Source organism: Suricata suricatta, chromosome 12, assembly GCF_006229205.1.
Source record: "Suricata suricatta isolate VVHF042 chromosome 12, meerkat_22Aug2017_6uvM2_HiC, whole genome shotgun sequence".
Lineage (NCBI taxonomy): Eukaryota > Metazoa > Chordata > Mammalia > Carnivora > Herpestidae > Suricata > Suricata suricatta.
Genome location: NC_043711.1, coordinates 88,405,372 through 88,430,745, shown reverse-complemented (window position 1 = coordinate 88,430,745; position 25,374 = coordinate 88,405,372). Strand labels below are relative to the sequence as shown.

At 41.3% G+C, this 25,374-nt stretch overlaps 1 long non-coding RNA gene and 1 pseudogene across 1 annotated transcript; one reads left to right on the top strand and one right to left on the bottom strand.

Moving 5' to 3' along the window:
- Positions 1–3,261: 3,261 nt before the first annotated feature.
- LOC115274226 lies at positions 3,262–4,119 on the top strand. The gene is made up of 2 exons (XR_003901148.1): positions 3,262–3,309; positions 3,872–4,119. It is a non-coding gene; the product is annotated as an uncharacterized LOC115274226 (long non-coding RNA).
- A 4,079-nt stretch (positions 4,120–8,198) lies between these two features.
- On the bottom strand, positions 8,199–8,576 carry LOC115274538 (annotated as a pseudogene).
- Positions 8,577–25,374: the final 16,798 nt, after the last annotated feature.

The following is a 25,374-nucleotide window of genomic DNA, read 5'->3' as shown; positions in this document are numbered from 1 at the left end:
CCAGGCACTGGCCCTGAGCACCTGCCAGAAGATATTCTTATTGCCTGTGGTTTCATTGTAGATGACAAAACACATGGAACTGAATATGTTTTTCCCAGGATTGAGTTGCTGGTTGTTTATTTCAAAAACAGATAGTATTTTCTGAGTGAAGTTATTTATAAGCAGTTGGATTCTTAAAAACCCTTTTTGATATTACTGGATCCATGTGGACTATTAATGTGACTTGTATGTTGAGAAGACATAGAAATTGAAGCATTGAAAAGTTGACACCAAACATGGGAACTGAAGCAGTCTCTGCCCATCATATGAATAATCTTCTGGTCTTAAGGTGACTTTTACTTTTGGGGGATATATAATTTTCTTGAAATTACTAGTCTTAGGAAAAACCACATTTGTTTTTCCTAGGTTAGTATGTTATCTTCCATTATAATTTTGATATAAGAGTAAAGAACCGATTGTGTCTAGCCCACGTTACATTTATAACTTCAAACAATTGTACTCTCTTAGACTTTAGCAAAGAAATGTCATAGAAAAGACTTTTAAAGTCTTTCATCTTTCCCTACCAAGTATAGTTGACATTTTCAGGTCTAAATCACTAAGGATGTTTGAGCACATTCTTTAGCAAAGTAGTTAATATTTCATAATCAGTTTTTTGGGATTTGAACTATATGAAAGAAAGTCTGTGATACCATTCAGTGAAATCTGTTAAACAACTTATCAGTGAACATACAAGGTTCCTGTGTCAATTCCTCTACTAGGAACTGAAGATGATGAAAATTAATTTTAAATCAGGGAAATGAAAATCCTTGAGTTCAGACATTTTCCATAGGCAAAAGCAAACAATAAGATCCTGAATAATTGACATTCCTTCTCTGAAATATGAATATTGGGTTCTTCATGGCAAGTGTAAACTTCATATTTGTGAATTACTCTAGGGTGTTAGTAGATTACCATAAAGATAAAGACAACTAAAGGAAATTAATGCATTGCCTTCTCAAGGGCATTTTAAGATAAGGTAAAATTATGTCACTGAATGGAAAGATATCCCATGTTCATGAATTGGAAGACTTGATATTATAAAGGTGGCAATACTACCCAAAATGATCTTCAGATTCAGTGCAATCTCTACCAAAATCCTGGTGGCCTTTTTTGCAGAAATGAAAAAGTTGGTCCTAAAATTCATATGGAATTGCAGGGGACTCCGAATAGTCAAAACAGTCTTGCAAAAGAAAGATAAAGTTGGAGCAATCACTCTTTCCAATTTTATTTATTTATTTTTATTTTAGAGCATGAGCAGGGGAGAGAGGCAGAGGGACACACAGAATCCTAAGCAGCCTCCATGCTTAGCATGAGCCCAGTGTGGGGCTCGATCCCATGACCTTGGGATCATGACTTGAGCTGAAATCAAGAGTTGGACACTCAACTGACTGGGAGCCACCCAGGCTCCCCACCCTTTCCAATTTTAGAAAAGCTACAATAATCAAAAGCATGGTACTGGCATAAGGCTAGACATATAGATCAATGGAATGGAACTGAAAATCCAGAAATAAACCCATTCATCTATAGTTATTTGGTTTTGACAAGGGTGCAAAGACCATTCAGTGGTGGGAAGGACAATCTCTTCCACAAACAATGCTGGGACAACTGGATATTGACATGCAAAATAATTAAGTTGGAGCCCAACCTCACACCATATTCTACAAGTAACTCAAAAATGAATCAGAGACCTAATTGTAAGAGCCAAAACTCTTAGAAGAAAACATAAGGGTAAATCTTCATAACCTTGGATTTGTAATAGATTCTTGGAAATGACACTGAAAGCACAAGCAGCAAAAGAAAAAAGTAGCTAAATTGGACTCCCTCAAAATTTAAAACTCTTAGAGGGGGAGGGGGGATGGTCATGGTGGAGGGCACTTGTGGGGAGAAGCACTGGGTGTTATATGGAAACTAATTTGACAATAAACTATTATAAAAAAAATTTTAAACTCTTGTACATCAAAGGACACTATTAAGAAAGTGGCAAGAAAATCTAGAGCATTGGAGAGGACATTTGCTAATCTAATAAGGGCCTTAGTATCCATAATATATTAAAAGCTCAACAACAAAAAGACAACCCAATTAAAATATGGGCAAAGGCTTGATTGGATATTTCTCCAAAGAAGATATAAAAATGGCCACACTTATGAAATGTTCAACATCATTAGTCATTAAGGAAATGCAAATAAAAAATCATAATGAGGTACTACTTCATGCCTATAAGGATGGCTATCATTAAAGCAAACAAACAGAAGTGTTGGTGAGGATGTAGAAAAATTGGAACCCTCGTGCTTCACTGGGAAGAATGTAAATGATGTAGCCACTGTGAAAACAGTTTGGCGATTGCTCAAAAAGTTAAATATAGAATTACCATGTGACCCAGCAATTCACTTCTAGGTATATACCCTGAATAATTGAAGATAGTCAAACAAGTACTTGTACACAAATGTTCATAGCACTATTCACAGAGGTTAAAACAACTCAAATGTCTATTGATGGATGAATGAACAAATCTGATATATCCATACAGTGGGATAGTTTTCAGCCATATAAAGGAATTAAATACTGGTACATGCTACAACATAGAAGAACTTCAAAGTATCATGCTAAGTAAAAGAAGATAGACACAAAAGTTCACATACCCAGAATAGGTAAATCCATATAGACATAAAGACTATTAGTGGTAGACTGGGGCTGGAGTAGGGAGATGGTAGTCTCTCTTTAATGAGGTTTCATTTTGGGGTGACTAACAGGGTTTGGAACTAGGTCAAGGTGAAAGTTGCACAATATTGTGAATACACTAAATGCCACTGAATTGTACACTTTAAAATGGTTGATTTCATATTGTGAATATTTAAAAATGGTCATATAGTTTTTAAAAATTTTTTTCTGTTTTTTATTTTATTTTAATGTTTTTTATTTATTTTTGAGGTACAGAGAGAGACAGCACAAGCAGGGGAGGGTCAGAGAGAGAGAGGGAGACTCGGAAGCTGAAACAGGCTCCAGGCTCTGAGCTAGCTAGCAGCACAGAGCCCGACACAGGGCTCAAACCCACGAACCGTGAGATCATGACCTGAGCCAAAGCCTGACGCTTAACTGATTGAGCCACCCAGGCGCCCCTAAAAATTATGTCACATAGTTTTTATGAGATCATAAATAACTGTGACTATGCTGTCATAGTTACCTTGTGACTGTTGGAACCCATGTGCTTTGCAGTGTTTGTACATCTTTCCAGCTGTGGGCAGGAAAACTCGAAGACAGATGATCACAAAAGTGGGTTTCTTTCTAAAATAAGTTGAGAAATATAGTTTTGTTCTTCCACTTTTATTTGTAGAAGCTGGTAAAACTACCTTGAGCAGGCCCTGGGTTGTTTTAAAATGTGATATGGACTAATGTTGGTTAGTTTCTTCATTTAACTTGAAAAAATGTTTAAAATAACTTTATATTACTTGGTTTTTTGAAAATTAAGAGTAATTTTAAGGAGCCTATGATATATACATGCAATGGCAATTTTCTAGCGGCTTGTCCTGCACTGCTAGTGATTTTTCTGACAGTTTCTAAGACCATCACATGTCTTTTGTATTGTCAGTGGAATTGGTGTCGAGTATAAGAAAGTTCTGTTTTCAGATCAGTCAGGCAGGGCTTGTGCGAAAACTAAAAAACTTAGTTGTTTTTTTTAATCTTATACTTGTTTTGTTTTTGAAGGAAGGACTTTAGGTTAGATTTGGCAAAATATCTGGCATTGAGAAGAGCTTCTCGCTCAGAAATGTAGAAATGCTTTGCCAGTGATCATAAAGCTTTTCTTTATAATGAAATTGATGCTTTTGTCTCCTAGTTTTGCTTCTGCCCCGGTGTTGCTTGTGGACCTGTTTCTCTAGCAGATGTATTCCTTCTAGTTGTCTTGCACACTCCTACCCAATTCCTCATAGGACTCAAAATATGCCATCTGAGCTAAGAGTTTGTAGACGTGAAGCAAACAGAGCTAACTGGTCTGCAGTGGATTGAACCCACCAGTTTTGGCATCATTATCATCCTGTTCCAATCAACTGAACTAGAATGTGAGAGAATAAATGCCTTACTTAAGGGCTTTGTGATTTCTAAGTTAGAAGGGATCTGGTAAGCGTAGCAAAGGATCTGGAATAAATACAATATGCTGAAGCTGGGGATGAGTGTGAGTACTCCGTTTAAAATAATTATTGCTTCTGACTTCCACAAAATTAGGAAGATCTCCTTTGTGTTATGTTCATTGGATAGTGTTTTAAAATAAGAAGGCGTCAGTTTTTAAGTTGTGGAGAACTCAAAGTTACGTTTTTCAATAAACTATTAATTAGGAAAAGTTTCCAACAAGAGTTAATTTAACTAGACATCCTGCTGCTGAACCATGACAGCCGCACGGAGAAAGCGAGGTATGTGAGGAGACTGCACTCCCCAGGGCGTCTGTTTGCTCCAGGACCCCCACCTCCGCACAGCAGCGTAGTGCATTTCCTTGCACAATTTACTTAACCTTTCTGTGCCTTCATTTCCTCTTTTAGGCAATTAGAATGATAGAATCCGTCACATATGGGTGTTACCAAGATTGAATTAGTTAATGTAGTTAAAGCTCTTAGAACAGCGCCTGATGCCGAGTAAAAGTGAACTGTGAACATTAGAGACCTAAGAATCACGGTGAGTGGTAGCAAGGCGCTACTTTGGTGAAGGATGCCTTTATGTGTTTACATTCACAGGTCCCAGTAGTTCTCACCCTCCGTCATGTGCCAGTGCACGGTCCTATCCGAGGTTCTGAGAGCTTCTGGTATACTCCCTTGGGGTCAGTTTACTCGTAATGGGCATCTCAACCAAAGAGAATGCTTTGGGAAAGAAAAAATGAACTCAAAATTAGTGGTTTTTCAACTGTTTCCTGAGAAATTTGAAGATTGCATGAAGCGTCCGTCTCTAGTGGTTTGTTGAAAACACATAGTTACTGTCTCACTCATTTGCTGAGAGTTACCATATGCCCATCATTGGCCCTGGGCAGAGTGGGACAACCTTGGTGTTAAGGGTCAGAGACACAGTTGAGGATGATGTGATTTCTTGGCCGGGAACTCACAGTGTAGACCATTTTTTGGCACCACTAGAATCCATGCCGGGAAAGCCTCGGGGCTTTGAGTGGAAGAGCGTCAGAAAAGAGCACATCCTCAATGGTGTGCCTTCTCGAAGTTTTAAGGCCAAACATCAGGTAATTTTTTCCTCTCTGTTAAGCCATCTCAAACTTAACCAGAGGAGGGACAGGGAAACTCACTGGTGGAAAGAGTGTTAAAATTACTGACTTTATGAACCCTCTTGTTCTGATCTATCATCGGAATTGTCTGCCTTCTTTCCATTTACATTTTTTTGTTTCTACTAGAATTTTCATGGTTTTAAATTGCTAGTTTGTCTTTTTACAGCCACGTTTTACTCTCCTTCTCCGCCCCTGGTCCTGATTTTTCTGTTTGTGTATAATTTCGGTGGAAATGAATTGGGAAAGGAGATTGATGAGACTCGGTGCCTCAGCTTCCTAGAAGGCGCTTTCTCTCTTCCCGCAAAGTGACGATTTGCTGCTGCTTTCGCGGGGCTGAACGGCAGCTGCCAAAGCAGCATGCGGACCCTTTAAAGATGCACACAGGGCGGCAAGAGACGGAGGGTGAAACTGGAGAGACCCACGAAGGGAGGAAGAAGCCTGTTTGCTGGGTAAATAGACTGTTTCTGATTTTTAACAGGTTCCTTGCCATACTTTGTGACTCCCGTCTTTATAGCTATATTTAGTCTTTGTGTTGTTGTTAAACACTCTTTATTTTCTCCTCCTTTGGTTTTTATTGCTGAGGTCTTTGATCAAATGATTCTTTAATTAATCTAAAAATCCTTATTGCTATATAGTATAGGTGAAACCTTAGATCCATTGATAGGAACGCCTGCTTCAGGCTGACTCTTGGGTGTTAGAGAAGTTGAGCTGTGTGTTGTGTGTCTGTGGTGTGAGGTCCAGTCTGAGGCCAGGACTTACAGCTGTGCTCTGTTAAATGACTGACTTGAAAACCTCGAGCACTGGTTTGAATGCCACTTTCCCAAACCACACTCTCAGGCCGCCCTCTGGAATAGCAGACACTTTTCAGTGCTGAATATGAGACTAAAGACAAAGCAGATGAGCAAACAATCAGTGTAAACAGACCTAGCCTTCATTTGCTGAAGTAGATGTGACCTACTTATGGTTTTGGGGGTGGTTTTTTTTTGGTCATTTATTTATTTTTTGAGTTGTGAACTCAATTTATTCTGTTACTAAGCCATTCACAAGCTTTAGACTTTGGTGTTTTGTTGTTATTGGCTGCTGCTGTTAAACTTTTTAAATAAAGGAAATCTATTGTATTATTTTTCATTATAAAATTAAAGAACTTTTCCTCAGTGTGCTGAGTAGGAATTTTTGGAAAGAAAGGGGAGGAAATGGAGTCAGAGTCAGTGATGGCATATTACGTGGAAGTTCTGTGCGCAGCCTCCTGAGGTAGACAACTGCACGGCGACGTCCCTCCTCCACACGGCTGGGGTCACCCGGTCCGTGGGGATGTTGTTGCTCCTGGAGCTTCTGGTACTTCCTGCCTTGTGGCGGCCTGCAGCAGGACTTTGTCAAACATAGGACACGTGACAGCTTGCTCCTTCCTTGAGGTGTAGGTTGAGTAAAATCTACTCCCTGGCCCTGTATGTCAATCCTCTAAATGAAAAAGGGCATACGACAAACTTTTCACAAGTGAACTTTTCTATACATTTTACGCTGCTCACCTTCACACCAGCTGTTCTAGTCAGTACTGGTCTTGCTCTCTCCAGTCAATCCAGGGTCAGTCCATGACCCGTGCAGCAGGTCGGTCAATGCAGGTCCTGAGGGAGGGAGTGAGAATTGGGGGGCAGGGGGACACAGAGAATGGAGGCAAGACAAGTCTCTGATCAAGCCTCATTTATTGAGAGACCACGCACGTCTTTTTTTTTTTTGTACTTAATGAAGGAAAATAGCATGTACCTTTATTGATAGTGATTGGCAACAAACATGAATAAAGGTTTAATTTGGTGTCTTTTACATTAATATCATTCTTTAAGTATTGGGAACAGAAAAGAATTAAGCAAAAAATCACTGTCACCTCTGGGTATTTATTAGAAAAGAAATTAACTATACCCACTAGAGACCACAGAAGGAAATAATTTTAACATTGCAGTTCTAGATCAAACCTCACAATAAAGAACTCTAACGTTTTCTGAGTGAAGGAAAAAGGAGGGAGAGACAATCACTTGGGACCGTGCTTCTCAAATTTGGCCCCTTTTACAGACATACTCTTGGGGAAGGGGTTTGCAAGTTTTCTGTAGTAACATTTTAAATGTTGCATTGACTTGCGTTCGTAACCTAAACAAGTTAAGACACTGCTCTTCCAGATCGCCTGGATGACCATATTGCATAACGGAGGGAACCCGTGATTGCAGCAGCTGTGCTGATACCTCGGCTCCCTGAGGCGCCAGCAACGGGCCTCACATGGTGCTTCCCACGTGGGGTCCTTACGACCCTTCACAGCATTGTTGAACATTTTCTATGAGATTTGTGAGTTGTCAAGGTTAAGAACATGAATTCAGAGCAGTGATTTCCAAGATAGGATGGAGTGGTATGGGGATAATGACTGGGGAGACACTTATAAGTTGAAAAATCACAGTCCAAATACCTGTTATTTTCATACTGCAAATTCCATCAAGTTAAACTCAGCAAAGTAACCTTGAGGCAATAGCAGGAAACCAATTATAGCTTCATCCTAGGGTGCTTGGAGTAATCTTGGTTGAGAAACACTGGCTCAGAGGTCCTGACATATGGAGAACAGTAAGAGACACGTGCCCAAGAGAAAGAACATCTTTGGGGTCATTGAGTGAATCCTAAGCCATACCCTGTCATGGTCTTTTGGAACCCAAAGGGCCAATAGAAAAGAAACCCAAGATGTCTATCAACCTTTTCTGTGGTCTGGGGCAAGTTGGTCTGCATTTAATACTGAGTCAAAAGAAGGAAAAGCTGTTTTTCCCAAAAAATCCACCCTCCCCCCTTTTTTTGTGTGAACACATTTCAGAATTTTAAGTAAACTGTTGCTGTGGCTGTGAGCTCCAGATCCATCCACCAGGAAGTGTGGTCCTCATTTGAAGTGCCATCCGGTTCTCAGGGGGAACGTCATCCTGGGGTCTGCCCTGTAATTACGGCAGAGCTCCAGTCGTTTTAGCCGCTTCAACAGCTCCCCACTCTCGTGCACTTCCGCTAGGTCCGAGCATCCGCCGATGCAGTCTTTACCGATAAAGACCCGAGGGACTGTTCTGGCTCCTGTGAACTGTTCCAAATAATTTTGAATCTTGCCAGTGTCACTGGTGGCTGTGATATCGACAAATTCCAAAAGCCCTTGTTTGAAGGGCAATTGGCTGAGGAGTTCTTGGGTCCTCCTGCAGTAGGTACAGGAGGGCTTGATGAACACAACCACCTTCCCGGGCTGGATCCTGCAGCTCACAAACTCTTCGGCCATGCTGACATGCCGCCTCCTGGGGAGGAATCCTCAATGGCAGGTATTGCTCTGAGTGTAAACCCCACGCACGTCTTATAAAGGGTAGAAGGTGGCCAGCTGACGTGAGTCAGTTGCTAAGAAACAAGGGCGAGGATAAGGGGGAAACTAAAAGCACAACACCTGGGAAACAAATAAGAGGGCCCAGCCTACAGGCCCTGAGCTGGACGTGATAACGCAGCTCTGCTGTGCGGGTGGCTGATCTTGCAGGTCGAGGCACATGCCTTTTCTTCTGATAGCTCTTCTGGCAGCTCCCCGTAAATCCAGAAATGCTCCTATCTCAAATCTTTTCCTTGCAGGTAGCCACATGGCTCCCGCCCTCCTCCTGCCGGTGTCTGCTGTGGGGACAGAGTCAATAGGAAAGGCAAAGCCAAGGTGGAGTCACGAGGAATTGTCTGCCATGTCAGGCACTGTACCGACCACCTGGCAACACTGAGCCATCTTGACTCGCTCCGGTTTAGCTCATTTGTCCTGCTCTACCCTCGCCTGTCATGTACGATGTTTTGTTTATTCTACACATCATGCTTTTCTATTTCACCTTTAAGATCTTTTAAGATTGATCTTTGGCTTTTAAAGGCACGTACCATTGACTCAGCAATTTCTAGGAATTCCTCTCACATATAACCTCACACAGGTATGCAGGTGATCCTCTTCCCCTGCAGCCTCTCTTGCGCACTTCCTGTCTCAATGGCACTTGCACCGAGACTCATTAGCTCTTGCTGCTGTTACTCTGTTGTGGCCGTGGGTCACGTCCCCCTCTAATAACCAGGGCAGCTGCCTGCTTCTTTGCCTAAGTAGCAGTGGACTGGAGACATTTGCACAGTAGTTAATTGTATCCCCTTTCAGGTTTCTGCTTTTGAACTCAGTTCCCTTACAGCATATCCTTACAACTCCTCTTCCCTTGTGAATATCACAAACGGTTACACTTTTTGCGTTGCGTTTTTTAGATATTTAGGTAATGAAGCATACAAGTCTGCACTGGGGGTACTCTACTGGACAGCACCCTGGAATCCCCTCAGAAGCTGTATAAAATACTGATGTCTGGTCACACCCCCAGAGATTCTGAGAACATTTGTCTGGGATGAGGTGTAGGCATTGGCATTTTGCATTTTAGATTTTAGTAATTTTAAAAAATTCTAGTATAATTAATATACAATGTCATATTAGTTTCAAGTGTAATATACAGTGACTCAACACTTGTATACATTTTTCAGCGCTCATCATAATTAGGATACTTCGTCCCCTTCACCTATTTCATCCATCCTTCACCCACCTCCCCTCTGGTAATCATCTGTTTGTTCTCTATAGTTGAGAGTCTGGTTTTTTGCTTGTCTTTCGTTTTCATTGTTCACTTAGTTTCTTAAATTCCATATTTGAGTGAAATCATATGGTATTGGTCTTTCTCTAACTTATTTAACTTAGCATTATACTCTCTAGATTCATCCATGTTGTTGCAAATGACAAGATTTCATTCTTTTTCATAGCTGAGTAATATTCCTCAGTGTGTGTGTGTGTGTGTGTGTGTGTGTGCGCGCGTGTGTGCACGCATGTGCATGTTCATGCCACATCTTCTTTATCCATTCATCTATTGATGGAAACTTGGATTACTTCCATAATTTGTTGCTTCAATAAACATAAGGATGCACGTCTCTTTTCAAATTAGTGTTTTGTATTCTTTGGGTAAATACCTAGTAGTGGAATTACTGGATCATGTGGTAATTCTGTTTTGAATTGAGGACCATACATACTGTTTTCCACAGTGGTTGCACCAGTTTGCATTTCCACCAACAGTGCACAAGGGTTCCTTTTTCTCCACACCCTCACCAATACTTGTTTCTTGTTTTTGATTATAGCCATTCTGACAGGTGTGAAGTGATATCTCATTGTGGTTTTGATTTGCATTTCTCTGCTGATGAGGGATGTTGAACATCTTTCCATGTGTCTGTTGGCCATCTCTGTATCTTTGGAGAAATGTCTGTTCATGTCTTCTTCTAATTTTCAGTTGAGTTATTTGGTGGTTTTTGGTGTTCAGTTGTATCAGCTCTTTATGTATTTTGCATACTAACCCTTTATCAGACGTGTCATTTGCAGATACCTTCTCCCATTCAGTAGGTTGTCTTTTACTGATTGTTTCATTTGCTGTGCAGAAGCTTTTTATTTTGATATGGTCCCAGTAGTTTATTTTTGCTTTTGTTTCCCTTGCCTCAAGAGACATATCTAGAAAAATGTTGCTACAGATGATGTCAGAGAAATTATTGCCAGTGTTCTCTTCTAGGATTTTTATGGTGTTGGGTCTCACATTTAGATATTTAATACATTTTGAGGTTATTTTATATGTATGATATAAGAAAGTGGTCCAGTTTCATTCTTTTTTTTTTAAATATAAAAAAATGTTTAATACTTGTTTATTTTTGAGAGAGCATGAACAGGGGGAGGGGCAGAAAGAGTGGGAGACACAGAATCTGAAGCAGGTTCCAGGCTCTGAGATGTCAGTGCAGAGCCTGACATGGGGCTTGAGTTCACAAACCATGAGATCATGAGCTGAGCTGAAGTCAGACACTTAACCAACTGAGCCACCCAGGCGCCCCCAGTCCAGTTTCATTCTTTGGGATGTAGCTAGCTAGTTTTCCCAACAGCATTATTGAAGAGGCTTTTTTCCCCACTATATATTCTTATCTCCTATGTCAAAGATTAATTGACCCTATAATCATGGGTTTATTTCTGGGCTCTCTATTCTGTTCCATTGATCTGTGTGTACCATACTGTTTTGATTACTACACCTTTGTATAGCATGTTTTAAAATCTGGGGTTGTGATACCTGCAGTTTTTTTTTTCTTTCTTTCAGATTGCTTTGGCTATTTGGGGTCTTTTCTGGTTCCATATAAATTTTAGGATTGTTTGTTCTAGTTTTATGAAAAATGTTATTAGTGTTTTGATAGGGACTGCATTAAATCTGTACCTTGTTTTGCACAGTATGAACCTTTTATCAATATTTGTTCTCCCAATCCATGAGTGTGGAATATCTTTGCATTTGTGTTCTCTCTGATTTCTTTCATCAGTGTTTTCTAGTGTTCAGAGTACAGGTCTTCGTTTCCTTGGTTATGTTTATTCCTAGATCTTTTATTCTTTTTGGTGCAGTTGTAAATTGCACCATGAAGACTGTTTTCTTCATCTCTCTCTCTACTACTTCATTGTTAGTGTATAGAAATGCAACAGATTTCTGTATATTGGTTTTATAAAACCTGTGACCTTACTGAATTCACTTATCCAGTCTAGCACTTTTTTGGTGGAGTATTTAGGTAAATGTCAGCACTTAAAAAAAAAAAAAAAGAGCCTGGGAGATTTCCCTGTGTGATCAAGTGCGAGGAACAGAAACACCATTGATTTTTCTGTATTGGTGATGATTCTGGTCATTTTAAATTCATCATAACCATGTAAAGGATTGCTTTGGGTTTATAAATAAATGATGGTGGCCTATATAAAAACATTTTGCCTCTGTATTTACAGTATTTGTGTTTCTTATTTGTTTTCATGTTACTTTGTTTTGGAAGGAAGTTCTGACAGTATGTTAACAGTGATGATAAAATACTTCATTTTTTTCCTATTTTTAATGACTGCATGGCTCATTTCTTCTTTGAAGTACAATATTGGCAATTTGGTTTTACATAGATACTCTAATAAGGGGAAGAAAGTACACCTTTATTATTCATTTTAGAATTTTTAAACTAGGAATAGGTATTGAATTTTAACAGGTCAATTTTTGGTATCTGTTAACGTGACACACAGTTTCAATTTAAGCTATTCTTAGATTATGTTTACTATTATTTTCTTTTAGATTTGAGCATAAATTCCAAGTAAGCTTTGTCTATAGTTTCTCTCTTTTCATTTTCTTTAGCCAGTGTTAGGACCAGCTTAGTACAATAAACTAGATAACCTATATCTTGGCCTATTTTGGGCATAATTTCTATATTATGAGTTGTTTGTTTCTAGAGAGTTTGAAAGTACGCACTAGTAAACCATCAGAGACTAGTGGCTGTGTGGGAGTGTCATTTTTAAAAAAGATGTTAGTCTAGCTAGGTATTGTATTTCTGCCAGTGTTAGAATTTTACACTTTTAATAGAAAATCCATTTATTTAGTTTTATCCAAACCGATTAAACACATGACACTCCCTTACAATTTTATTGTCTTTATGTTCTGTTTTTCCAACTTCATGCATTTGCTCTTTTTAAAAAAATAAATTTACCATAGTATCACATTGTCTCTTCACAGAAAATTTAGTAGAAATAGAAAACTTTATAAAATTATTATTAATCAGTAATAATTATTAATCATTAGAAATTAGGTACAAAACTAGGCCATGAAAAATCAGTTTCCCACTCCTCTGCAGGTGGTCAGTTTCCTCTCCTAAGCAGCAACTCCTGCCTGTTTCTTAAGGTTCCTTCTAAAAATATTTTGGTTTTTGGTTTAAAAAAAAAATCTCTAATTCCTTTCTTAAAAAAAAAAGTTTCTCTAGTCTTTTTTGGTTGTTTCTCAATATTATTAGCTGTGTGCTTAGTTTTTGTTTCTTAATAGCACTCAAAGCAATGTTTGTCTTATGTTTTTTTCATTGTCCATAGGTAACTTGTGTAGTGATTTTGTTACATTTTCTAAACTTCATTATTGTCATTTCAGAGCTTATCTCTTTCAAGTAGAATCTTACTGGGTTTTGTCATCTGTTGAACCAATCTTGAAGATTCTATAATGTATGTATAAATTTATCCTCTTTAATTTGTGGTTATTGCATTTGTCATATTTTCTATAAATGATTTATTTCTTGATTTTTATATTTCTTAGTTGTCTCTTTTCTGTTATACCTTCTGTTTTGGGGAATATTCTTTCCTTTTAACTTTTAAACACATTTTAAAGGTGAACAATCTTTTGAGTTTTCTTAGTGCCAAAAATAACGTTTCTATATTTATTTATTATCTTCAAAGCAAAAGCAGGAACTTTTCTTTCCTTCCATATAAGGAAACTCTGCTTCTCCCTGTTTTGGCATCCCCTCTTCTTATCTACTCCCATTACTTTTCCCTTTCACATTTTACATTTGTTCTAATTTTTCGGGGCTTCGGCCTGGTGCTCACAAGTATTTTGCTATTCTTGATTCAGTTAGTTAACAGCCTCTTAGGTCTCACTCTGAGCTGATGGACACTGAGGCTGGAGCCAGAGAGCTAAAGATGAAGGCAGTTCTGACCCTGCCTTCAAGGTCCCCTTTCTGGTTGATGAGGTAGCCTGCATGCAGACTAACAGTGGCAAAAGATGTGATGTGTCAGGTGTCTTGGAGGCACACAGGGAGGGGAGAGAGTGATGTTTGGTGAGTCAGCAAAGGTACCCTGGGAATGGAGTGTTACTTGCAAAGTAGAGTTTTTGCAAGATAGAAGATAAAACAAAAGGGCAAAAGCCTGAAGGTACCCAAGTTCCGTTGTCTCAAGTTCATCAAAGCCTAAAGGTACCTGAATGGCTGGAAATAAAACTGAACAAAGGGATGTTGGGCCAGATTGTGAAGCGCCTTGAATTCCTGGCCAACAAGTTCCAGTTTGTATTCTGTGGGCCGCCTCACGTAGGTTTTGAAGCAAGGGGTACCATGCTCACCTTTATTTTTAGAAAGATAACTGTGGCTCTCAGGTGAAGCATGGGCTGCAGGAAGTCAGTTCAGCGGCTGTGGCAGTTACCCAGGTAAGTGGTGACAGGAGCTTGAACAAGGTGGTAGCAGTGGTGATGGAAAAGAGAGAGTGAGGTGTTTCGAAGCAGTGTCTAAAAACTCTAGTGTATGACCCAGGTGAGGTCGGGAATTTGCAGATGACTGGGAGGGATGGGTTTGTTTGTTTTAGGGAAGGTGATGACCGTGGAAATATTGGCCAACGTATGGAGTGGGGTAATGGGTGCAGAGGGGCCACAGAGACTCATTTGGAGAGAGACAAGAGTTCATTTTAGGACTTGTTGAATTTAGGAGATCCTGAAGAGATGTCGGGAAACATACCTAGGAGCATTTGGAAACGTGGGTCAGAAAGTTATGTGTGTTGTGAGGGTTGGAGATAAGGGGGTGGCCACACTTGCTCTGAGGGTGTCAGAGTCATGAGACTAGACATACACCCGGAGGCAGAACACGTCGACAGAAAATAAGAGGGTTGGGATGGCCTCTGGGCAAAGACCAGTTCTTGACGTTCAGGAAATGGAGACGCACTGGGCACTGTACCACATGTCCACACAGGGCGGTGAGAGCTTTTTCACATGGCTTATTTTATCTTCTCAAAGCCCCGTGTATGGAAATTATTACTATTCTACTTTGTGGGCCAGAAAACGAAGACTCCAAGGCATTGTTACTAATCTAGTTAGTGGGATTGCAAACCAGATCAGAATGCCAAATCAATGCTAGAAGAAGAAAGAGCTGTGTGGAAGAGATGATTTCCTACAAGGGGCAGTGGCCAGCAGTGGCCGCCCACAGGTCCAGTAGGATAAGAAGCCAAGCCACTGGGTTCCCGGTTGGAAAACTGATGGTCGTGCCAGCCTGCCCAGCTGCCCCAGAGTTCCTAAGTCAGCTCACGCTGGAGTCTGGAGAAGCTGAAGGAATGCAGGTGGCTATTGACTGCAGCTTTTGGAGACGTTTCTGTGGGAGAGGATTGACAGGACACCTGGTCTGTGAGGTGGCATCACTGTGTTTGCAGACCACAGCTTCAAGTATCTTGATTTGCTCATCTTTTTTTCTTTGAGGTCTGTATCTTACATTGCCTTGTTTCTAGGCTTCTGCTACAAAAAAACAAAAAAACAAAAAGAAAGAGGAAAGAAAAAAAAGAAAAGAAAACTCTGCTGGATTCCTTTCACATAATCTACTTGTCTGCTTGTTTAACTTGTTTTCTTGGAGTTTTTTTTTTTCCTTCCCTTTTACACATTGCGTTTAGGTATTTCCAGGCTGTGTCTTAGTGACCCTCTTTGACTGCTAATTATGTGAGACCCTGGGAATTCCTCCTTGTTTCCTTTGAGGTCTTTCTATTCTGGAAGTGGTTTTCTTCTGTCATTCGAATCTTTTGTTCGGTTCAGCTTCATCCAGAACCCTAATTCATAGCCTGTGTCTGTCTTCCAGATAAGAATCTGTTCCTGCACTCTTTCACAACAGGAGAGCCCAGTGCTCAGAGCACGTGCTCTGGAACTAGGCCTGCCTGGGTTCAAATCATGGCTCTGCTGTCTACTAGCTAGCTGAGTGACCTTGGAAGTTACTTAGCTTTTTTGTGCCTTAGTTTCTGCACCTGTAGTTGGAGGCTATAATAATACCTATGACCAGGGATGTGCCGAGGACTAAATGCACTGCTGCATCAGGAGCATGCAGAGCACAGTGTCCGGTGCATGTCATGTGCGCTGCTGTTCCTAGCTGCTCTTGTTATTGCTGAGCACACAGTGTCCGGTGCATGTCATGTGCGCTGCTGTTCCTAGCTGCTCTTGTTATTGCTGCTGGTGTCTTGGAGGAAAATAGGAGAAATGAACTTTTCCTAGGTGTCATTTGGACCACACAAATAAGTGATACCTTTATAGACTATTGGAGTCTTACTTGAAAAACTAGAAATAGGTACATTCTGGGGGCCAGGTAGCATTCCCCCAAGTTTTTAAGTTATTCCGCACTGAATGACTTTGACTTTGGTCCAGATGTGGCATCTGGAGTTGCAGATGCCCACGGTGTGACCTCACCCTCCCCAGGGCAGTGTTTGATCGCTTTCCCATAAATACAGGCTATAAAATTTTTATTTCTACCTTACTGAATAGTTCTTTCAAAAAACTGTTAGTTAACTTTGCTTTACCCCATCTGCAAATAACAGATGCTGGCCAACCAGCACACAAATTAAGTGACTTGCCTAAAGTCCATGGTCTAGTTGGGATTTCAGCCCATGGTGTGTGACTCCAGTGGAATTGGAAGAGGAGAAAAGTTCAGTGGGATGCATATACATCAGACTGTCTGCAATGCTGTCTTAGCTCAGGCTGCTGTATCAAAATACAGCTTATAAATGACAAAAATTTATTTCTCCCAGGTCTGGTAGGCAGAAGTTGAGATAAGGTACCGGCTTGATCAGGTTCTGATGAATGCCCTCTTTTGGGTGACAGGTGACCTTTTTCTTGTTGTATCCTTCTATGGTGAGGGGGAGAGGGAGCCCTCTGAGGTTTCTTCCGTGAGGGTGTAATCGCGTTCATGAGAACTCCACTGTCATGACCTAATCACCTCCCAAGGCTCTGCCTCCTAATACCATTACATGTGGAGTTAGAATTTTAACTTGAATTTTGAGGTGGTCACAAACATTTAGTCCATAACAAGTACCAATCCCTAAAGGTATGGTTATGAGCCCTCCACAGTGATTTTTTTTTATAGTGAAGTTGTGCTATTTTTATAAGCAGAAGAAAAATAGAACTCCTTGAACAAACAAAAGGGTAATATCTTAAGTGTTTGCATGACAGAAATAATAAGGTGAAGTCATGTCAACTAATCTCTTGTTTTTAAGGAAAGTGAGCAGACTTATGAATAAGGGAGACAGTATTTTAAGGTCATTGATGGGGCGCCTGTGTGGCTCAGTCAGTTGAGTGTCGACTTTGGCTCAGGTCATGATCTCACAGCTCATGAGTTCAAGCCCTACATCAGGCTCTGTGCTAACAGCTCAGAGCCTGGAGGCTACTTTGGATTCTGTGTCTCCCTCTCACTCTGTCCCTCCCCTGCTTGTGCTTTCTCTCTCCCTCTCCCTCCCTCTCTCCCTCTCTCTCTCTTTCTCTCAAAAATAAATAAACAAACAAAAAAAAAGAAATCATTGACAGAATTTCCAGAGTCTAAACTCTCAACATGTTTATTAACTATAAAGGAAAAAAAGAGAAAGCACCTTAACCAAGTGAATCACCAGTGATAAGACATAGTGGCATAATGAACCCTGATGTATGATCCACTGTATGTATAACCTTAGGGGAATGGGTTAACTAGGTGATGAGGATTAAGGAGTGCACTTGTCATGATGAGCACAGGTCAAGTGTTGAATTACTATATTGTACTATATTACTATATTGTACACCTGAAACTAATATAACACCGTATGTTAACTAACTGGAATTAAAATGAAAACTGAAAAAATGCATAACCTCAGTGTAATCATGAGAAAACATTAGGCAAACCCAAATCCAGGGACAGTCACCAAAATAACTGATTAATACTCTTAAAAAGTGTCAAGGACACAAATGGCGAGGAAAGATCGGAGTTCTGTCACAGGCTGCCGGAGACTGAGAAATGGCTACATACAGTAGGGATTCTAGATAAGACAGAAGAAGGACATTGGTAGAGAAAAACTTGTGCAACTTGAAAAAGATTTTTGGTTTCATTAATAGTATTGTACCAGTGTTAATGTCCAGGTTCTGTTCGATGTACTAGGCTTATGTAAGATGTTAACATTAGAGGAAGCTGTTATTTTGCAACTTTTCTAAAGTCTAAAATTAGCTGAAACTAAAAAATTTGTTAAAAAAAGAAAATTTTGAGAGGATTCATTACCAAAATTTTCTGTTTTCTCCCTGCCTCGTTTTCTTTTCAATAAAAAGCCATCATGGTTAGAGAAACAACTTGGTCCTGGGTAGACACTGGCTTAAGAATAGGAAGCAAGCTTGAAGGTCAGTCCCCCTCTCTGAGTGGGTCAGTGATAATGGTGACTTGCCACAGTGTTGCCTCTGGGTTCATTTTTGGATATGTTAAATTTCCCAGACCTTTCTAAAGCTGTGTTGAAGGGAGATTTTTCTGCAAATTTTATGAGGCCAAGCAGGCAGAAGATTAGTCCTTGCAAGATATTGCACTTAAGGAAAAACAGAATCCAAACCAGAACTTACACAGAGTCATGGGTCCAAAGATATCAGTTAGTACCCTGGCATCCTCCTATGATATTGCTTCACTGCTGCCGAGGCCAAAATGGGCCTGAAAATCGGTGCACATCCACGCAGAGATGACCAAACCCAAGCAGTCCTCTGGAAGCATATGTAGATGAAAGTCTCTCCTAGGTCATTAGGAAGCAGCCAAGTTTGAAAGCCTTGTAAACAGAAAAATCCTAAAAGTTAGAGGCTTATAACATGTTCAAATGAAGAACGTTGCAAAGAGGCAGCAGACTGGGAGTCTGCATGGGGTCTAGGAGGGGTTGGACTCTGACCCGGTACAGACTGCTCTGTCCGCAGGATGGAAGGCACCCCACCGGCCTGGGACCCACATTTTGGTTGCTGCAAACTTGAGCTTGCTATATATGCAGGTTGAATATCAGGTTTGTGCCTGATGAGGTAGAGCCTGATGAGGGATTCTGTTTCCCAGATGCCCTGCTGTAAGCAGAGGACAGCTCTGCATAAGTGACGGGAACAGCGAGGCTCCTGGAAGGCTGCACCGCCTCTAAAAATGAGGAAAGAAATCTCGTGTGTCTCTGTTGAGTTTGGTTGGTATTAAACCAATTCTGGCCCACCCACTTAAGAATTTAATAATCTCAGGGCGCCTGGGTGGTTCAGTCGGTTAAGCGTCCGGCTTCGGCTCAGGTCAGATCTCACGGTTCGTGGGTTCGCGCCCCACGTCGGGCTCTGTGCTGACAGCTAGCTCAGAGCCTGGAGCTTGTTTCAGATTCTGTGTCTCCTTCTCTCTCTGACCCTCCCCTGCTCCAGCTGTCTCTGTCTCTCAAAAATAAATAAAAAGCATTAAAAAAAAAAAGAATTTAATAATCTCACCGAACTAAAAAAGAAAAGAAAAACATTGTATCTCTGTACTTCAGAGCTGAGGACTAGACTGTTTTCAGTCAGCAGATATTTTGTGAGCACCAGTTACATGCCAGGCCCCGTGTTAGGCCCTGAGAATAGAGCAATGATCAAAAGAGTCATGGTCCCTGCCCCCATGCGGCTCTGTCCCTCCGAGTGCCAGCCAGCCTGCCAGCCCACTCACTCAAAGTTGCCACTTCCAAAATGGCTTGATTTACACCAAGATAAAAGTTTGCCCATACATAATCCTAGAATTTAAAAACCTCTCTATGCATATTTTGTTATTTTAATTTCTTTTCAACAGTGCTTAAAAGGTGTTTTCATGTGTACTTCATATGTTTATATACATAATTTTGCAGTTGTATTTGGTGCCTTTAATCCTAAAACCTGCCCCCTTCCTGACCATTCCCCTCAGGCTCTGATGTTGAAGACACTTTGGGAAGGCTTAGTGGCCTTGCTCAGTGCTTCTGGCAATCAGAAATATGTTTACCAAGGCAGAGTGAGCTCGGAGAGGGGCAGTGTGGCCAGCTGGCAGTGTCCAGAGGGAGCCACCTCTTCTCTGCCACATAGACATTTCTCTCTTTCTGAATTTAATCTCTTGGGTCAGTTTCCAAGTTGAACCTCAAAGCAATGGACCAACTAGAGTGGTGCTAACTAACTTGGTTCCACAGACTGTTAACAATCTCTTCCTTGGCCCTCCTTCCAGAGGTTCTGGGCTTTCCTACTAAGTAGAGATTTGTCCTCACACCTTGAGGTGGTAAAATACTAATGGTGATGAATTTTTAGTTATCATATTTGAAAAGTACAGTGGATAAATGATGAACAGCATATCAGATAGAGAAATCAAGGTTAAGCTATTGGTTGACAATTAATTTGGAAGTGGAGTATATATATGGTTGGTAATTTTTTCAAAGTACTTTTGCAGAACAAAGTCTACATTCATCAGCAGAGCATTGCACCCTCTGATTCTGCTCCCTCTCCAGCCACAAATCTTCCAACCCATCCCTGCATAGCTCCTCTTTCTTATGCCTGGTTGGCTGTGTACTTCTGCATTATGAGGTTTTCCCTGCCTTCAACTCCCAGGTCCTCCAGGCCCCCTGCCCCCCGCCCATGAAGCCACCTTTGGTCTTCCTCTGGTATTGTTAATCTGTTTTGATTTCCTGGTGTTCCAGGTCCGTTGTAGCCCATCTGTTATGGGACACATCGCCCCCCATTCTGTGATGCTTCTGTTGACATGTCTTCCTCCTGTCCTGGGTTATCAATCAGCTCCATGAGGTGTCAGGCACTTGTGCACTCATCCACATGTTCTCTGGGTATCCAGCATCATGATTGAGTGCTTGTGCCATTCTAGCTACCGTTTAATTGTCACAATAACCCTGTGTGTACCACAGACTGGCTCATTACCCAGCTTTCCTTGCTCTTCTGTGCCTTCAAGGCCCAGATCATCCAGTCCCTACCACCCCCTCTCACCCCCATGAAGCAGACTTTGGTCTTCCTCTGGCACTATCATGAGAGAGAGGTTTTGTTATCCTTTTTAATTTTTTTTAACATGAGGAAACTGAGGCACAAAAAGATTAAAAACTTTGCCCAAAGCTAGAAAGTGGTGGAGTTGGGATTTGAACCCAGGTGGTGAGTTGGGAGTCAGGGCTTCTAACCATTACTTGATATGCTCCAAGCCACATTCTTTGCTGCATGCTATACTGGCATCATCGCAGCTAGCGTTTATCAGATACCGGCGAGGGCAAGAATACTGTTATATGTTTATTATCTTACTTAATCCTCACAGAAACCCCAAGATTCAGAGGGCTTAGGGCTGAGAGACTTGTAGTAGGCAGTGCTGCCCTGTGTGCCTGGTAAGTGTTTTCAACTATATGAACAATGGACGAATAACAGTAGGGACAGAATTTGGGCGGAGAGCTAATGTGTATACACATTACACCTATGCAGCTCAGACTCCTACCAGGATACTGTCATTACCCAGAAAGTCATGTCCTGTCCCTTCCTAGTCACTGCCCACCCCTACTTCCCAGAGGAGTGTCTACTATTTTTGTATTGCATATGTAGATCCTTTTTTGTTGTCGTTCCAAAAGAGTTTAAGGTGATTCATTCAGATCCATAAAATTCAGCAAGAAAACATAAGTGAAAAATAGGTGGAAAAAAAGAAACTAAGGAATATTAATTGGAGCCAGGAGAGTATCTGTGATATGCCAGGCACTTTTATAAGAAATATATTACTTACTCCTCACAAGAGGTATGCATAATTATTTCATTTTATAGATGGAGATGCTGCAAGCTTGTGTAGCTAATAAGTAATAGGGACTCTGACTCCGAAGTCCATGTTCTCCACTGTAGCTCAAAAAAAGCAAGACAACAGGTAAAATAAAAGCTTCTCTTAAAAGTAAACATGATCTCCAATATGTGCTCAAGTATTTGTAAGACTGTGTTACCTCTTCATGTTGGTGGGTGGTGAAGGTGGGGTCATTAAAACAGTCTTGCAGTATTTGCAAGAGCCTTTAGGTCAGGGTTAGCTCTGAGTTATCCTGTATGGCCCTAGAGATGGGATCCCATGTCCTCAGTAGGAGAAAAAGGCAGCTTTTCCAGAATTGGTGATAAAAATGGGAAGTCTTGGGCCACCTGGCTGGCTCAGTCGGTAGAATGCTCACGGTTCTGTGAATTCAAGTCCTGTATTGGACTCTGGTGGCAAGGAGCCTGTTTGGGATTCTCTCTCCCTTTCTTCTCCTCCCCTACTTGCACTATCAATGTCTCTCGAAAAAAAAAAAAAAAGAATATATGACTTTTGATCTTGGGGTTGTGAGTTCAAGCCCCACACTGGGTGTAGAGCCTACTAAAAAAGTGCTTGGGGTGCCCAGGTGGTGCAGTCGGTTAAGCATCCCACCCTTGATCTCGTCTTAGTTATGATCTCACAGTTCAGGAGTTCGAGCCCTGCATTGGGCTCTGCGCTAATGAGGAGGAGCCTGCTTGGGATTGTGTCTCTCCTTCTCTCTGCCATACACCACTTTCTCTCCCCCACCTTCTTGCTCTCTCTCTCAAATAAACATTAAAAAGTTTTAAAAAAGGGAAGTCTTAAAATGCTCCATTGATTATTAAATAGAGCCATAACAGCACCAGCAAAGAAGCAAGCCTCTCACACATGGAAGAGTCTTGGTTAGAGCTTTCAACTTTGACTTTAATAGGGCTCATTTGTTGTGTTACAAAAGAGTAAAGGTAATTTTGGTAAAAGAATTCTAAATATCTAATGGGGGCCTAAGAAATCTTTATATCTGCTAACTTCTGCATTCTGTCTTGAATCTCCTTTATAATCACAGATTGGAATTGGAGGTAAAGGGTAAGGGAGATTTGAAGATTCCTTTGAAGGTTTCTCACTTGAATTGCCAGAAAAAGGATTGGGCCTTTTGTGGTAGAAAGGTTGTCACAGGGCTGCTAAATAAAGTTAGAGAAAGACTTTGAAAAAGAGAAGAAAATGGGGGTGTTAAGTTGATACCAACTTGGCAATATAAAATAGGAGAATTTCCCCTTCTGGGCTGTTCTGTAATTTTCATTTGATTCTTTTTTTTTTTTTTTAAATAATTTCTATTTCTTTGATGAGATTTTCTAGTTTTTAAATTTGTTTCAAAAGAATTTTAATTGGTTGTTGAAGCATTTTTATGACAGCTGCTTAAAAATCCTTTGTAAGCTAATTCCAACATCAGATTCATCTTGATATTGGTGTCAGCTGGTTATCTTTTCTTATTCAAGTTGTGATTTTCCTGGTTCTTGGTACAATGGTTGATGTTTCAGTTCTCTTCAGGACGTTTTGTCTGTTAGGAGACTCTGGGTCCCATTTAATCTTTTCTTTTCCAGGCAGTCACCCTATATAGGTTTAGCACCCGAGTTGAGATCTCCTTTTGTGGGCTGTGGTTCTCCTGACCGTTTCTTTGTAGAGCCTTTGTTTTTACTGTCTGGTTTATCGGACACAGGGTGGCTCACACCGGGCCTCGCTGGTGCTGTCCATGGAGGGAAGGAGTCTCCTCAGGCCTGTAGCTGGAGGTTGGGGGTCTCCATCCCGCTGGGTGAAGCGTACTTCCTGGGGCCTTGCAGGGAGGGAGAGCGGTCCCCCAACGGCTTTGTCAGTGGGCTCCTGACCCATCTCTGTTGGTGCTGCCCGCTGGCCCGGTATCACCAGCAGAACCCCCATGCTGCGATGGGGAGGGATGCGGCCAGCTGGGCTGCCTTCTGTTGGTAGGTTGGGGTGTGGGAAACATTGGATCTTGGCCACCTTCTTCCATTGGATGGGGTTGGGGCCGGGCAACTGTCATAAAGTGCTCTCCTGCTGTGTTGTTCCTCCGGTCCTGGGGTCACTAACCTGTTTGTCTTCCTCTTTCCACCTTTCAGACTTCCCCTTTGGTTGCCTCTTGTGTTATTTCCAGTGTCTGTAGCTGTACTCAGCAAGGAGGTTGGGGGAGAAGCCATTTATTCCACGTTGCCTTAACTGGGACGGCGTTCTATTCAGCCATTTGTTGTTTGGATTATTCAGTTGTTTTAAGTGAGTCCTGCAGACATCATGACGGAGGGGGTGGCTTCCAACAGTCTGGAGACCTGAAAGGCTTCCTTACTGTACAGACCCGCGGGCCCGGGACTAGTTGGCTGCCCAGCACTCATGGTGCCTCAGCTGCCTTCTGCTTGCTTGGCTGCTGCTGTCCGCTCTTCATGTCTGTTCCAAAGGCAGGCATTTCTTATTGTTGTCGTTCTTATGCCCCCTGAATAATGCAGTAGTTTGTCACGTTTCTAGCATGATTAAAACAGATAAACTACTGCCTTTGTAGAGCCTTTTCTTAGCCTATCATTTTGGTCAATTTTCTCTCTTTTGGCAAAGGTTTTGTATTACATTCAGCCATGTGAATTGTATCTAATTGTGAATTAACTATAAGATATTTAATTTTTATGTGAATATTTTATGTTTCAGAGCTGCAAAACAATAGCCAATTTTTTTTATAAATTAGTGTGAAAAAAATTCTTGACATTTTCCACTTGTGCATGAGGAATTTGAGGTCATCTCTGTTCTTCCACAGGCAGTGTGCCTTAAAAAAAATTCAGAGTGGGAAATCCTTTATGTTAGAAGCCACGGGTCCCTTTGTATAGCTTACCATAATAGTTTTGCACAAATAATTTCAGGTTAAAATTGCATACTATTTATTCCTACCCATTTCCTTTATTGGCTGTGACACACAGGAATTACGCCCATGGCTGGACTAACCTTTCTGACCTTTTGTTACTTGGCTATAAATTGACTTGGGTCTTTTGCAAAAACACTGTCAGGGGGGAAAAATCTTTTTGTTAGAACCCAGCCAATTCCTGCTTCAGTGCAGAACAGTTTGTTCTCCTGAAGAAACGAGCCAGTTCAGTGAACAGAAAAACAGAGCCATAAACTGGCATCGCCAAAAACTGCAAAAGCAATTGCCCACGATCATTCCACAGAGCAGGGAACTTTATAAAAGTGCGACACTCTGGGGAGAAAGATACAATTTTGCGTTCCACGAGCTCTAGGTAAATGTAACAGACTTTTTAGAGACGTAACCACATTGAAAGGGCCTTCTTTTTCTGAGCTCTGGCAGTTGCCAGCATGGGAGCATTTTAGATGGGAATGTCGGAGTCTCCCTTTGCCTGCTCCCTGAGTTGCAGGCTGCCCTTGGAGCACACATGCCCTGCATTTGAGTTGATCTTCCCACTAGGTCTGGGTCGGAAGCTTCTGTTCAACAGCCCAAACATTTCCTGAGTGACGGCTCTGTGCGACACATGGAGTCCCAGGTCCATTCCCCAAAACTAGACATTTATGGTGGGCTAGTGAATTCCATGAAAATGTGCGAACTACAGCCTGGCAGCTGCAGGGACAGAAAAATGTACAAGACCTGGAGTCATTACCTGGCCCGCTTCACCTCATTTGAGTGGTGTTTGCAGGCTGTCTGGGAGTTTGCCCCGCAGAGGAGAGAAGGG